Source organism: Takifugu flavidus, unplaced genomic scaffold (assembly GCF_003711565.1).
Source record: "Takifugu flavidus isolate HTHZ2018 unplaced genomic scaffold, ASM371156v2 ctg839, whole genome shotgun sequence".
Lineage (NCBI taxonomy): Eukaryota > Metazoa > Chordata > Actinopteri > Tetraodontiformes > Tetraodontidae > Takifugu > Takifugu flavidus.
In genome coordinates, this window is record NW_026622449.1 from 1 (window position 1) to 11034 (window position 11034).

An 11034-nucleotide genomic window follows, 5' to 3' on the forward strand; every position below is an offset into this window, starting at 1 on the left:
CTATCAGGTTGTCTGTTACAGCGATTCTCGACTGGCCCGCACCGGCGCGGGATCGATCCCTGGCCATGGCACATTGCTTTTAACTTGATTTCATTTATCGGAGTTGAATCTTGTTTGATTTGTTTGAAGACGTTTCACCTCTCATCCAAGAGCCGTTCTAGGCAGATTTGATGATATGACGCTCATAGGCTATATAGCCTTTTCTTTTTGGGGGGAATGGATTGGAGGCTGCTCCAACATTGACGTTTGGACTGTGACAAAGCAAAATGGACAACCTCCACCAGAATAAGTGTTTCCAGAAAATAAGTTTGAGTTGTATTAACTTCAAAAGGCCATTTTCTTGCGGCTGCTCTCGCTTACGGCCATACCACCTGAGAACGCCCGATCTCGTCCGATCTCGGAAGCTAAGCAGGGGGGGCCTGGTTAGTACTTGGATGGGAGACCGCCTGGGAATACCAGGTGCTGTAAGCTTTTTGCACTCCTCCACTGGGTCAGCAGAGGCCGCCAGTGTTCCTGATAATTATCCAGCCAGATGTTATTCACTTCTTAAGTACTTCTAACATTGAGATTTAATGTTGCACTATTGTACATCGTTTTAGATTTAATATTTTATGAGTGTGTGTGTGTGTCTGTGTGTGTGTCGCGAGGATGATCGGCGGTGGAGGAGACAGAGGGAGACGGGAGCTTCTTTACTCCAAAAATTTATTTTATTTTCCAAAAATAAAGTGGTGTCAGAAGATGCCAGGTTGAATCCATACAATAACATACCGACCCTGCACACTTTTACACACCACAACTTTGACTCTTTCTCCAACAATTCTTTTTTCTCCAAAATGACAACCAACCAACTCAACATCCCACCCCGTCTGGGGCTTACTCCAGGCTTCTATAGCTGTAGCCCTCCTACAGGTGAAAACAATTATCAAAATTATTACGCTAACTAATACATTTACAAACTCGAAATAACAATCGAACAGAAAATATAAAATATGCGTAAAACGCCCAAAACAAATTTCCACCATCAAAACCACCCAGTGCATAGTAAAATACATGTTCAACTTACTCTTCTAAAACACCCCCGCTAAAATAGATTGTGCCGTAGCACCTCGCGAAACCCCTCCATGTATACAATCATTGAACAGTCCATCGGTTTCCCCGAACCAGGAAGTATGTGCTGCTGGTGAGCTATTGAAATATTGGTGCTTTTGATAAATGACAAACAAATAAATCTTGATGCTTTTAAACAGCCATAGTGTGAGTGTGATTCTTTGGGCAACGTTAAACAGACGGGAGGTGACACGGTGAGGCAATATGACGCGCGTTGTTTACTTGGGTGGAACTAATTGGAACCTAAATGCCGGTTGGCCATGCCGTGCATGTCGGCTACAATGTATTCCAATAAGAAGCGATGGTAAAAAGTGGTGTGTGTGAAATGCTTCAACCGAGAAAACCAAGACAGAACGGAATGGAAATGAAATGCAAACGTGTCGGCGTAAGTGGCACGGCTCACTCCGTGTGCGTGCGTGCGTGCGTGTGTGTGTGTGTCTGTACGTGTGTTGTGTTGTGTTTAAATAAAATTGAATTTCCCACTTTGGTCCACACTATTGTCAACATTTCTGTCTTCGCAAAAGCCAACTCAAGGCGGCAGAGTCCGGAATTGAAAACAATATCTAAAGAACTCAAGTATCATACTAACAACACTCATATTCCATCTGTCTATCCCCAACTGAATTAACTGCCCACCTATCTCATCAGAATATTTGTAACAGAATAAGCAGATAACGTAGCATTTCCCTGTTCATATCTGCGACTTGCAATTTAGAATTTGTCAATAAAACTATGCTATGACACAAACTACAGTTTAATAGACTGCTGTGCTCCTAAAAAGAGCAGCATTTGTGGCTCATAAACCTCACAGACACTGCTTTGCTCTTTAAACATTTTTATGATGGTGAATTTTTCAATCAAATATCTTCCGTTTGATAATGCCCAAAGCGGGATTCGAACTCTCCCTCTGGGGTCTTCAGGAGGTTTCTATCAGGTTGTCTGTTACAGCGATTCTCGACTGGCCCGCACCGGCCGGGATCGATCCCTGGCCATGGCACATTGCTTTTAACTTGATTTCATTTATCGGAGTTGAATCTTGTTTGATTTGTTTGAAGACGTTTCACCTCTCATCCAAGAGCCGTTCTAGGCAGATTTGATGATATGACGCTCATAGGCTATATAGCCTTTTCTTTTTGGGGGGAATGGATTGGAGGCTGCTCCAACATTGACGTTTGGACTGTGACAAAGCAAAATGGACAACCTCCACCAGAATAAGTGTTTCCAGAAAATAAGTTTGAGTTGTATTAACTTCAAAAGGCCATTTTCTTGCGGCTGCTCTCGCTTACGGCCATACCACCCTGAGAACGCCCGATCTCGTCCGATCTCGGAAGCTAAGCAGGGTCGGGCCTGGTTAGTACTTGGATGGGAGACCGCCTGGGAATACCAGGTGCTGTAAGCTTTTTGCACTCCTCCACTGGGTCAGCAGAGGCCGCCAGTGTTCCTGATAATTATCCAGCCAGATGTTATTCACTTCTTAAGTACTTCTAACATTGAGATTTAATGTTGCACTATTGTACATCGTTTTAGATTTAATATTTTATGAGTGTGTGTGTGTCTGTGTGTGTGTCGCAAGGATGATCGGCGGTGGAGGAGACAGAGGGAGACGGGAGCTTCTTTACTCCAAAAATTTATTTTTATTTTCCAAAAATAAAGTGGTGTCAGAAGATGCCAGGTTGAATCCATACAATAACATACGACCCTGCACACTTTTACACACCACAACTTTGACTCTTTCTCCAACAATTCTTTTTCTCCAAAATGACAACCAACCAACTCAACATCCCACCCCGTCTGGGCTTACTCCAGGGCTTCTATAGCTGTAGCCCTCCTACAGGTGAAACCAATTATCAAAATTATTACGCTAACTAATACATTTACAAACTCGAAATAACAATCGAACAGAAAATATAAATATGCGTAAAACGCCCAAAACAAATTTCCACCATCAAAACCACCCAGTGCATAGTAAAATACATGTTCAACTTACTCTTCTAAAAAACCCCCGCTAAAATAGATTGTGCCGTAGCACCTCGCGAAACCCTTCCATGTATACAATCATTGAACAGTCCATCGGTTTCCCCGAACCAGGAAGTATGTGCTGCTGGTGAGCTATTGAAATATTGGTGCTTTTGATAAATGACAAACAAATAAATCTTGATGCTTTTAAACAGCCATAGTGTGAGTGTGATTCTTTGGGCAACGTTAAACAGACGGGAGGTGACACGGTGAGGCAATATGACGCGCGTTGTTTACTTGGGTGGAACTAATTGGAACCTAAATGCCGGTTGGCCATGCCGTGCATGTCGGCTACAATGTATTCCAATAAGAAGCGATGGTAAAAAGTGGTGTGTGTGAAATGCTTCAACCGAGTAAACCAAGACAGAACGGAATGGAAATGAAATGCAAACGTGTCGGCGTAAGTGGCACGGCTCACTCCGTGTGTGCGTGCGTGCGTGCGTGCGTGTGTGTGTCTGTGTACGTGTGTTTGTGTTTAAATAAATTGAATTTCCCACTTTGGTCCACACTATTGTCAACATTTCTGTCTTCGCAAAAGCCAACTCAAGGCGGCAGAGTCCGGAATTGAAAACAATATCTAAAGAACTCAAGTATCATACTAACAACACTCATATTCCATCTGTCTATCCCCAACTGAATTAACTGCCCACCTATCTCATCAGAATATTTGTAACAGAATAAGCAGATAACGTAGCATTTCCCTGTTCATATCTGCGACTTGCAATTGAGAATTTGTCAATAAAACTATGCTATGACACAAACTACAGTTTAATAGACTGCTGTGCTCCTAAAAAGAGCAGCATTTGTGGCTCATAAACCTCACAGACACTGCTTTGCTCTTTAAACATTTTTATGATGGTGAATTTTTCAATCAAATATCTTCCGTTTGATAATGCCCAAAGCGGGATTCGAACTCTCCCTCTGGGGTCTTCAGGAGGTTTCTATCAGGTTGTCTGTTACAGCGATTCTCGACTGGCCCGCACCGGCCGGGATCGATCCCTGGCCATGGCACATTGCTTTTAACTTGATTTCATTTATCGGAGTTGAATCTTGTTTGATTTGTTTGAAGACGTTTCACCTCTCATCCAAGAGCCGTTCTAGGCAGATTTGATGATATGACGCTCATAGGCTATATAGCCTTTTCTTTTTGGGGGGAATGGATTGGAGGCTGCTCCAACATTGACGTTTGGACTGTGACAAAGCAAAATGGACAACCTCCACCAGAATAAGTGTTTCCAGAAAATAAGTTTGAGTTGTATTAACTTCAAAAGGCCATTTTCTTGCGGCTGCTCTCGCTTACGGCCATACCACCCTGAGAACGCCCGATCTCGTCCGATCTCGGAAGCTAAGCAGGGTCGGGCCTGGTTAGTACTTGGATGGGAGACCGCCTGGGAATACCAGGTGCTGTAAGCTTTTTGCACTCCTCCACTGGGTCAGCAGAGGCCGCCAGTGTTCCTGATAATTATCCAGCCAGATGTTATTCACTTCTTAAGTACTTCTAACATTGAGATTTAATGTTGCACTATGTACATCGTTTTAGATTTAATATTTTATGTGTGTGTGTGTGTCTGTGTGTGTGTCGCAAGGATGATCGGCGGTGGAGGAGACAGAGGGAGACGGGAGCTTCTTTACTCCAAAAATTTATTTTATTTTCCAAAAATAAAGTGGTGTCAGAAGATGCCAGGTTGAATCCATACAATAACATACCGACCCTGCACACTTTTACACACCACAACTTTGACTCTTTCTCCAACAATTCTTTTTCTCCAAAATGACAACCAACCAATTCAACATCCCACCCCGTCTGGGGCTTACTCCAGGGCTTCTATAGCTGTAGCCCTCCTACAGGTGAAACCAATTATCAAAATTATTACGCTAACTAATACATTTACAAACTCGAAATAACAATCGAACAGAAAAATATAAAATATGCGTAAAACGCCCAAAACAAATTTCCACCATCAAAACCACCCAGTGCATAGTAAAATACATGTTCAACTTACTCTTCTAAAACACCCCGCTAAAATAGATTGTGCCGTAGCACCTCGCGAAACCCCTCCATGTATACAATCATTGAACAGTCCATCGGTTTCCCCGAACCAGGAAGTATGTGCTGCTGGTGAGCTATTGAAATATTGGTACTTTTGATAAATGACAAACAAATAAAATCTTGATGCTTTTAAACAGCCATAGTGTGAGTGTGATTCTTTGGGCAACGTTAAACAGACGGGAGGTGACACGGTGAGGCAATATGACGCGCGTTGTTTACTTGGGTGGAACTAATTGGAACCTAAATGCCGGTTGGCCATGCCGTGCATGTCGGCTACAATGTATTCCAATAAGAAGCGATGGTAAAAAGTGGTGTGTGTGAAATGCTTCAACCGAGTAAACCAAGACAGAACGGAATGGAAATGAAATGCAAACGTGTCGGCGTAAGTGGCACGGCTCACTCCGTGTGTGCGGCGTGTGGTGTGTGTGTGTGTCTGTGTGTGGTTGTGTGTTTAAATAAAATTGAATTTCCCACTTTGGTCCACACTATTGTCAACATTTCTGTCTTCGCAAAAGCCAACTCAAGGCGGCAGAGTCCGGAATTGAAAACAATATCTAAAGAACTCAAGTATCATACTAACAACACCTATTCCATCTGTCTATCCCCAACTGAATTAACTCCCCACCTATCTCATCAGAATATTTGTAACAGAATAAGCAGATAACGTAGCATTTCCCTGTTCATATCTGCGACTTGCAATTGAGAAATTGTCAATAAAACTATGCTATGACACAAACTACAGTTTAATAGACCTGTGCTCCTAAAAAGAGCAGCATTTGTGGCTCATAAACCTCACAGACACTGCTTTGCTCTTTAAACATTTTTATGATGGTGATTTTTCAATCAAATATCTTCCGTTTGATATGCCCAAAGCGGGATTCGAACTCTCCCTCTGGGGTCTTCAGGAGGTTTCTATCAGGTTGTCTGTTACAGCGATTCTCGACTGGCCCGCACCGGCCCGGGATCGATCCCTGGCCATGGCACATTGCTTTTAACTTGATTTCATTTATCGGAGTTGAATCTTGTTTGATTTGTTGAAGACGTTTCACCTCTCATCCAAGAGCCGTTCTAGGCAGATTTGATGATATGACGCTCATAGGCTATATAGCCTTTTCTTTTTGGGGGGAATGGATTGGAGGCTGCTCCAACATTGACGTTTGGACTGTGACAAAGCAAAATGGACAACCTCCACCAGAATAAGTGTTTCCAGAAAATAAGTTTGAGTGTATTAACTTCAAAAGGCCATTTTCTTGCGGCTGCTCTCGCTTACGGCCATACCACCCTGAGAACGCCCGATCTCGTCCGATCTCGGAAGCTAAGCAGGGTCGGGCCTGGTTAGTACTTGGATGGGAGACCGCCTGGGAATACCAGGTGCTGTAAGCTTTTTGCACTCCTCCACTGGGTCAGCAGAGGCCGCCAGTGTTCCTGATAATTATCCAGCCAGATGTTATTCACTTCTTAAGTACTTCTAACATTGAGATTTAATGTTGCACTATTGTACATCGTTTTAGATTTAATATTTTATGAGTGTGTGTGTGTCTGTGTGTGTGTCGCAAGGATGATCGGCGGTGGAGGAGAGAGAGGGAGACGGGAGCTTCTTTACTCCAAAAATTTATTTTTATTTCCAAAAATAAAGTGGTGTCAGAAGATGCCAGGTTGAATCCATACAATAACATACCGACCCTGCACACTTTTACACACCACAACTTTGACTCTTTCTCCAACAATTCTTTTTTCTCCAAATGACAACCAACCAACTCAACATCCCACCCCGTCTGGGGCTTACTCCAGGGCTTCTATAGCTGTAGCCCTCCTACAGGTGAAACCAATTATCAAAATTATTACGCTAACTAATACATTTACAAACTCGAAATAACAATCGAACAGAAAATATAAAATATGCGTAAAACGCCCAAAACAAATTCCACCATCAAAACCACCCAGTGCATAGTAAAATACATGTTCACTTACTCTTCTAAAACACCCCCGCTAAAATAGATTGTGCCGTAGCACCTCGCGAAACCCCTCCATGTATACAATCATTGAACAGTCCATCGGTTTCCCCGAACCAGGAAGTATGTGCTGCTGGTGAGCTATTGAAATATTGGTGCTTTTGATAAATGACAAACAAATAAATCTTGATGCTTTTAAACAGCCATAGTGTGAGTGTGATTCTTTGGGCAACGTTAAACAGACGGGAGGTGACACGGTGAGGCAATATGACGCGCGTTGTTTACTTGGGTGGAACTAATTGGAACCTAAATGCCGGTTGGCCATGCCGTGCATGTCGGCTACAATGTATTCCAATAAGAAGCGATGGTAAAAAGTGGTGTGTGTGGAAATGCTTCAACGAGAGTAAACCAAGACAGAACGGAATGGAAATGAAATGCAAACGTGTCGGCGTAAGTGGCACGGCTCACTCGTGTGTGCGTGCGTTGCGTGCGTGTGTGTGTGTGTGTCTGTGTACGTGTGTTTGTGTTTAAATAAATTGAATTTCCCACTTTGGTCCACACTATTGTCAACATTTCTGTCTTCGCAAAAGCAAACTCAAGGCGGCAGAGTCCGGAATTGAAAACAATATCTAAAGAACTCAAGTATCATACTAACAACACTAATATTCCATCTGTCTATCCCCAACTGAATTAACTGCCCACCTATCTCATCAGAATATTTGTAACAGAATAAGCAGATAACGTAGCATTTCCCTGTTCATATCTGCGACTTGCAATTGAGAATTTGTCAATAAAACTATGCTATGACACAAACTACAGTTTAATAGACTGCTGTGCTCCTAAAAAGAGCAGCATTTGTGGCTCATAAACCTCACAGACACTGCTTTGCTCTTTAAACATTTTTATGATGGTGAATTTTTCAATCAAATATCTTCCGTTTGATCATGCCCAAAGCGGGATTCGAACTCTCCCTCTGGGGTCTTCAGGAGGTTTCTATCAGGTTGTCTGTTACAGCGATTCTCGACTGGCCCGCACCGGCGCGGGATCGATCCCTGGCCATGGCACATTGCTTTTAACTTGATTTCATTTATCGGAGTTGAATCTTGTTTGATTTGTTTGAAGACGTTTCACCTCTCATCCAAGAGCCGTTCTAGGCAGATTTGATGATATGACGCTCATAGGCTATATAGCCTTTTCTTTTTGGGGGGAATGGATTGGAGGCTGCTCCAACATTGACGTTTGGACTGTGACAAAGCAAAATGGACAACCTCCACCAGAATAAGTGTTTCCAGAAAATAAGTTTGAGTTGTATTAACTTCAAAAGGCCATTTTCTTGCGGCTGCTCTCGCTTACGGCCATACCACCCTGAGAACGCCCGATCTCGTCCGATCTCGGAAGCTAAGCAGGGTCGGGCCTGGTTAGTACTTGGATGGGAGACCGCCTGGGAATACCAGGTGCTGTAAGCTTTTTGCACTCCTCCACTGGGTCAGCAGAGGCCGCCAGTGTTCCTGATAATTATCCAGCCAGATGTTATTCACTTCTTAAGTACTTCTAAACATTGAGATTTAATTTGCACTATTGTACATCGTTTTAGATTAAATTTTATGAGTGTGTGTGTGTCTGTGTGTGTGTGTCGCAAGGATGATCGGCGGTGGAGGAGACAGAGGGAGACGGGAGCTTCTTTACTCCAAAAATTTATTTTTATTTTCCAAAAATAAAGTGGTGTCAGAAGATGCCAGGTTGAATCCATACAAACATACATACCGACCCTGCACACTTTTACACACCACAACTTTGACTCTTTCTCCAACAATTCTTTTTTCTCTCCAAAATGACAACCAACCAATTCAACATCCCACCCCGTCTGGGGCTTACTCCAGGGCTTCTATAGCTGTAGCCCTCCTACAGGTGAAACCAATTATCAAAATTATTACGCTAACTAATACATTTACAAACTCGAAATAACAATCGAACAGAAAATATAAATATGCGTAAAACGCCCAAAACAAATTCCCCCATCAAAACCACCCAGTGCATAGTAAAATACATGTTCAACTTACTCTTCTAAAACACCCCCGCTAAAATAGATTGTGCCGTAGCACCTCGCGAAACCCCTCCATGTATACAATCATTGAACAGTCCATCGGTTTCCCCGAACCAGGAAGTATGTGCTGCTGGTGAGCTATTGAAATATTGGTGCTTTTGATAAATGACAAACAAATAAATCTTGATGCTTTTAAACAGCCATAGTGTGAGTGTGATTCTTTGGGCAACGTTAAACAGACGGGAGGTGACACGGTGAGGCAATATGACGCGCGTTGTTTACTTGGGTGGAACTAATTGGAACCTAAATGCCGGTTGGCCATGCCGTGCATGTCGGCTACAATGTATTCCAATAAGAAGCGATGGTAAAAAGTGGTGTGTGTGAAATGCTTCAACCGAGTAAACCAAGACAGAACGGAATGGAAATGAAATGCAAACGTGTCGGCGTAAGTGGCACGGCTCACTCCGTGTGTGCGTGCGTGCGTGCGTGCGTGTGTGTGTGTCTGTGTACGTGTGTTGTGTTTAAATAAAATTGAATTTCCCACTTTGGTCCACACTATTGTCAACATTTCTGTCTTCGCAAAAGCCAACTCAAGGCGGCAGAGTCCGGAATTGAAAACAATATCAGATATCAAAGAATCATATCACTAACTCAACATACTAACAACACTATTTCCATCTGTCTATCCCCAACTGAATTAACTCTGCCCACCTATCTCATCAGAATATTTGTAACAGAATAAGCAGATAACGTAGCATTTCCCTGTTCATATCTGCGACTTGCAATTTAGAATTTGTCAATAAAACTATGCTATGACACAAACTACAGTTTAATAGACTGCTGTGCTCCTAAAAAGAGCAGCATTTGTGGCTCATAAACCTCACAGACACTGCTTTGCTCTTTAAACATTTTATGATGGTGAATTTTTCAATCAAATATCTTCCGTTTGATAATGCCCAAAGCGGGATTCGAACTCTCCCTCTGGGGTCTTCAGGAGGTTTCTATCAGGTTGTCTGTTACAGCGATTCTCGACTGGCCCGCACCGGCGCGGGATCGATCCCTGGCCATGGCACATTGCTTTTAACTTGATTTCATTTATCGGAGTTGAATCTTGTTTGATTTGTTTGAAGACGTTTCACCTCTCATCCAAGAGCCGTTCTAGGCAGATTTGATGATATGACGCTCATAGGCTATATAGCCTTTTCTTTTTGGGGAATGGATTGGAGGCTGCTCCAACATTGACGTTTGGACTGTGACAAAGCAAAATGGACAACCTCCACCAGAATAAGTGTTTCCAGAAAATAAGTTTGAGTTGTATTAACTTCAAAAGGCCATTTTCTTGCGGCTGCTCTCGCTTACGGCCATACCACCCTGAGAGCCCGATCTCGTCCGATCTCGGAAGCTAAGCAGGGTCGGGCCTGGTTAGTACTTGGATGGGAGACCGCCTGGGAATACCAGGTGCTGTAAGCTTTTTGCACTCCTCCACTGGGTCAGCAGAGGCCGCCAGTGTTCCTGATAATTATCCAGCCAGATGTTATTCACTTCTTAAGTACTTCTAACATTGAGATTTAATGTTGCACTATTGTACATCGTTTTAGATTTAATATTTTATGAGTGTGTGTGTGTCTGTGTGTGTGTCGCAAGGATGATCGGCGGTGGAGGAGACAGAGGGAGACGGGAGCTTCTTTACTCCAAAATTTATTTTTATTTCCAAAAATAAAGTGGTGTCAGAAGATGCCAGGTTGAATCCATACAATAACATACCGACCCTGCACACTTTTACACACCACAACTTTGACTCTTTCTCCAACAATTCTTTTTCTCCAAAATGACAACCAACCAACTCAACATCCCACCCCGTCTGG

At 43.0% G+C, this 11034-nt stretch overlaps 6 non-coding genes across 6 annotated transcripts; all 6 read left to right on the top strand.

Annotated features, from left to right (window-relative positions):
- The first annotated feature begins 354 nt into the window (after positions 1-354).
- LOC130521257 (5S ribosomal RNA) lies at positions 355-471 on the top strand. Its single transcript, XR_008949250.1, has one exon. It is a non-coding gene; the product is annotated as a 5S ribosomal RNA (ribosomal RNA).
- A 1916-nt stretch (positions 472-2387) lies between these two features.
- On the top strand, positions 2388-2506 carry LOC130521256 (5S ribosomal RNA). The gene has a single exon (XR_008949249.1). It is a non-coding gene; the product is annotated as a 5S ribosomal RNA (ribosomal RNA).
- A 1911-nt stretch (positions 2507-4417) lies between these two features.
- Positions 4418-4536, top strand: LOC130521258 (5S ribosomal RNA). The gene has a single exon (XR_008949251.1). It is a non-coding gene; the product is annotated as a 5S ribosomal RNA (ribosomal RNA).
- Positions 4537-6437: 1901 nt separating this feature from the next.
- Positions 6438-6556, top strand: LOC130521259 (5S ribosomal RNA). The gene has a single exon (XR_008949252.1). It is a non-coding gene; the product is annotated as a 5S ribosomal RNA (ribosomal RNA).
- Positions 6557-8472: 1916 nt separating this feature from the next.
- LOC130521260 (5S ribosomal RNA) lies at positions 8473-8591 on the top strand. The gene has a single exon (XR_008949253.1). It is a non-coding gene; the product is annotated as a 5S ribosomal RNA (ribosomal RNA).
- Positions 8592-10522: 1931 nt separating this feature from the next.
- On the top strand, positions 10523-10639 carry LOC130521262 (5S ribosomal RNA). The gene has a single exon (XR_008949254.1). It is a non-coding gene; the product is annotated as a 5S ribosomal RNA (ribosomal RNA).
- Positions 10640-11034: the final 395 nt, after the last annotated feature.